Source organism: Eurytemora carolleeae, unplaced genomic scaffold (assembly GCF_000591075.1).
Source record: "Eurytemora carolleeae unplaced genomic scaffold, Eaff_2.0 scaffold1985, whole genome shotgun sequence".
NCBI classification, from domain to species: Eukaryota; Metazoa; Arthropoda; class Copepoda; order Calanoida; family Temoridae; genus Eurytemora; species Eurytemora carolleeae.
The window spans coordinates 1-4671 of NW_019397870.1; the positions used below are offsets into that span (position 1 = coordinate 1).

Below are 4671 nucleotides of genomic sequence, written 5' to 3' on the forward strand. Positions count from 1 at the left end.
CAATTATGAAACCAGCCTATTTCATCATTTGGTTTCCTTTTAATATTAATTTTCAGATTTTCTATAAAATGATATTCCAGGGCCCAAAAGGTTATATAGCATAAATATGTGAAGTACACCTGCAGTATGGAAACAGTACTACAAAATGGCCGCGTGTACACTAGCTTTTTTTCTAGTAATTTCCACTCTAATATATAATCTATTCTCTTTCATTTTTATAGTCAATCTTTTTCTGATTAAAATGTGTTTATATAAGATTAATGATTTGCGTCATAAAATGCGTCATTTCACTGGTAAATTAATTAAACTTCAAACTACACAGGAGGAGAAGGCAAGATTTATTCTACATCACTGGTACCAAGGTCGTATTGACTGGTAGTGGGACGACTTTCTGTCGTCAAAGATCTAGTTCTTATTTTACGCACAAAGTAAAAAGAAAAGAAAAGGAATAAAACTTTGTCACAAACTCAATTATATAATCTCTATATTTTTGCAACCTGATGGTGTAAATTTTTGATATTTTAAACTTAGATTATTTGATTTAACAGAGTTCATAGTTTGAAATATCTAAGGTCTACAACATTGGGTATCAAAGATATAGGGATTAGAAAAAATGAGTTTGTGACAAAAACTCAATTCCTTTGTAAAAAATTTAAAACATTTTTGGTATTCTCAATAGCTCTTCAATTAAAGGAGTAATGATCAATAACATACAAAATATTTTAATCTTATTTATTTACAATTTAGTTTAGTTTTACGTGTTCAAGCAATGTTTATTCTTCTGCACCTTTCTTTGATTTCTATTCAGAATATACTTTCTAACTTGAATACTAGGTTTAATAAGTAATGAAGAAAGCTGTGGCAAAGTGTTGAGTATTGGTATCAATAATCAACACCTCACAGTTGGAATAGAAAAATGTGAGAGATCTTTAATATATCCAAAATACAGGAATAAGAATTTTATGACAATATGAAACACTGTAGATGACCATTTTAGGTTGAATTTGGTCTTTTGCCTTGAATACACGTCCACATTTTCAAGACTGGGTCGAATTTAAAGTGTCGCAACGCCTTGACCTTTAAGCCTACCTCACTTAATCACTTACACTTTTTTGTGGCAACATATATGCACAATAATGACTTGTTAATAGCTTCAGTTAGCCATCTTTAAAGTCTCAACCTTTGTGGAATTATATTCAGATTTTAGGTAAAATGTTTTAGCGAAACATTACCTTAAAGTCACAAATGAAATTTCATTGTAAAGCTAGGTGTATAGGTACTGCTCTGATTTCAACAATCTACATTCTCTTTGAGTGACTTGAAATTACGTCTACAAAGGATGGGAAGAAGGCCAGCCACAACAATTTCTAGTCCGAGCCACATTCTCCTCATTTTCTCATTCGAGCCACCTCGAAAACCTTGTCCTTCCAATAATATTTTTTAAGTGTCTAATCCTCCAAAATATGACTATTTTTTAAGAATCGGGCCACGTTAGAGCATAAATGAAATATTGAATTTTTGTAAATCAAATAAATAGTTTCAATTGAATGAAGGTTTTCGAGTTCAATGTCTTTGAATATGTTTACCTTTTTTACGCGCATTTTCAGATATTCCTGGTGTAGAATGCCGCAAATAATTACGAGTTTATAGAAGTTTAATCTTTTTTATAATTAAAGTGAAAACCATATAATTTTTACGGGTTGTTCCACGGAAAAAATTATAGGCAGAGGTATGCCAAATATTTTGCTATTTATTTTATATCGCGAAGGTTAGCTACATTAAGGAGGCAGAAGAGATTTAAGTTTTACTTGAATAAAGTTTGACATCATTCTCATGTCACTAAAGATTCCAACATGATAGTATCATTGCAATATTTTAGTCTTCCCCATATTTTTTGCCCTAACGTGGCCAGTTTTTAGAAGAATAGTTTTATCTTCAAAGATTAGAAACAATATAATAATTGAAGGACGAGGATTTCGAGGTGGCTCGGACGAGAAAATTGGGAGAATTTGGCTCGGACTAGAAATCGTTGTGGCTGACCTTCCTCCCCTCTACTTTCCCTTTAAGGCGGCATTTATCCCAATTGTCTCTTGCTAGAATAGATTTTTATGTCTCTTCTCATGAATGATGAAAATTATTAACAGCCGCTAATTGGAAAAAATAATATCTTTTTATAGAAAGTTTAACAATAGTGTTTAACGAAAATTGATGAATAAATTAGATTCTTTGTAAATCATAAATTGTTCGTAAAATATTCCATTATAGTAACCCTGGTATTTTATCAGGTCCGAAAATTGGCTGATGCACAACGGTACCCTTAAAAATTATAGTTGGTTGATCAGATATGAATTATATATATATTGCTTGTTCTAACATTTTTCTCTGAACAAAGGGAGTTTTGACAGTCCAAGCATACTTTTGATATTTTTAATATAAATGAGATGTTATTTAAAATCTCAAATGTCAGTCTTAAAACCTCTACAAGTTTTAAATCAAGTGACTTCGATAAAAAATACCAATACAACCGATGAAATAAAACACAGCTCCCTTAAGTCAGAATTTGTTTGTTGTCAATCTCAACTTCTCAAGATCAAGCATTTATCTTCATCTTTTGCAGTTCATTTGATTTCTCTTCGATATCCCGTAGTGTTTATACCCTGCAGAAATAACTTTAATTGAGAGATAAGAGGCCGAATTTAAAGAATTTGAGTCGCGGTTTAAATTTAAGCTGCGGCTCAAATAAGGTTGGCTCCATTTAAAATTGTATTCAATTTTTCAAGACTTAAGCCGGCGCTCAATTGAAACCTGTTTTTGGAGGATCCTGAGACGTGGCTTAAATTCATTAAATTCGGTCGCTGCTCACTGCTCCTCAAATGTGAAAGTTCCCACATTTGATATCGAGATCGAGCAGAACATCAAGATTAACCAGAAGTTCCGATCTCATGTTTCTAGTATAATCACAACTCAGTATACTTAGTTCTTAAACAAAGACAAATTTCTGGAAATTGCTTTGCTAATGGTGTAAATAATTTTCATCTGGCGACAGTCCAATATATCCTATTGTTCTGTAGAATATATGACTAATTAATACAATAAATTTATCACGTACTCCAGTAATATATTAGATATAATAATAATAAAAGTATAATTTGCAATACCTTCGGGGGAAACGGAGAATAGAAACGGTGGACTTCTACCGGTGGAGAAAGCTTTAGAATAAGTTCTCGCTCTCTCTCTCTCTCATTCTCTCTCTTTCTCTCTTCAGTTCTTGCAAATCGAGGCTAAGAGAAGGACCTTTGTCTTTCAGCCTAATATTTGAAAACATTAACAAAATTATTGTACAATTTGTGACAACAACATTTGATGTTAGACAATGACAATTCAATTTGTGTTTCATTTTAAGATTTATAACAATAAAGATTAAAACTAATTTGCCACTCCAACTTTGAAATCTGTCCATGAAAAAAGGGTAAGTTGGAAAAATCTTATGAAAATCTTCCCAGCGTAAAAATACAGATTTAAAAAAAATAAAAGGGTTTAAAAAAATCTCAACATTAAAAAATAATTAGGGTATGATAACAATCCTGGTATCATTGTTAAAAGCTATTAAAAGAGGAATTATTCAGCTGAAGTTTCCTTTGCTGGGACAACAAAAATCTTATTATCTTGTGAAATAATTTAAGAATTTCTTGGTTTAAAAGGTAATACAATGTTTTACCACGTATTTATTTTATTTAATTCTTAGCAAATTTGCTGTGAAATTATTTTTTTTTAATCGTTAATTTATTTTTGCAATGTTACATTTTATTAAACATCATTTAATTGTTTCCTCACAGTGCGATACATGTTGAATTCCTGTTTTGTATGCTTTAAGATTAAACGTAATTTCAAGTTATTCTCCATGCAAAGATGGCAATTCTCTATTCACAACTTTACACTTAAAGCTTTGCCTGATCAAGCATGAATAAATTATCAATCTTTATATTTTTAAAAAATATAACTTATTTTCTACAAAAATGACTTGCTTTTTTAAATAAAGATTTACGCCGATGAGTAAATCCTTTTTCTCTAACATTGTAAACTTCAAAGTTTCTCAAAGAAAAATTTTAAAATTGTTTTTAAGACATTGGAAACAAAAACACAAGCTTGGGGGAGGGGGAAGGTGTTAATGTTTTTGATTTGAATTTAATATTAGGGGTGCCATTTTCAGAACGGGTGCCATTTTTAGAACGGGTGCCATTTTTAGAACGGGGTGCCATTTGATAGTTCGAAAGCACTACTTCTCAGTCAGATCCATTTTTTACCAAAGTAAACATTGTTGTCCCATATTTAAATGACTTTTTGCAACAATTTGACAAACTTCAAAATAAAGAACAAGAAAATTTTCGGAACTTAACTCTATTTCAACTGACGTCTCCGAGCTGCCCAAAATAACCTTTTTGTGGGAGGGGGGTGTATTGTGATTTGCAAAAATATGAAAACTTTGAAAACTTTGCAAAATATGATCTTTTTTTCTTTTTTTAAAGCTCTTGACACAGGGAATTTAAATTTGCAACATTTTCAAATCCTAAGTATTAATTTATAAAAAAAAATAAAATGTGCAGACTGCAGATTACCTTTAACCCTATCTCTGCTGGGGTACTTGAAAACCAGGATACGCTGGGGGGGGGT

At 31.3% G+C, this 4671-nt stretch overlaps 1 protein-coding gene across 2 annotated transcripts in view; it reads left to right on the plus strand.

The window, feature by feature from the left end:
• The first annotated feature begins 3280 nt into the window (after window positions 1-3280).
• LOC111716156 (uncharacterized) overlaps window positions 3281-4671 on the plus strand; it is a 14037-nt gene continuing 12646 nt past the window's right edge. The window contains exon 1 of one of the 2 annotated variants that reach the window (XM_023491585.1): window positions 3281-3469. The gene's annotated coding sequence lies outside the window, so the exon portion shown is untranslated. Of the gene's footprint in view, window positions 3470-3606; window positions 3702-4671 lie in introns of those variants that run through there. The other variant, XM_023491586.1, reaches the window with a different exon arrangement.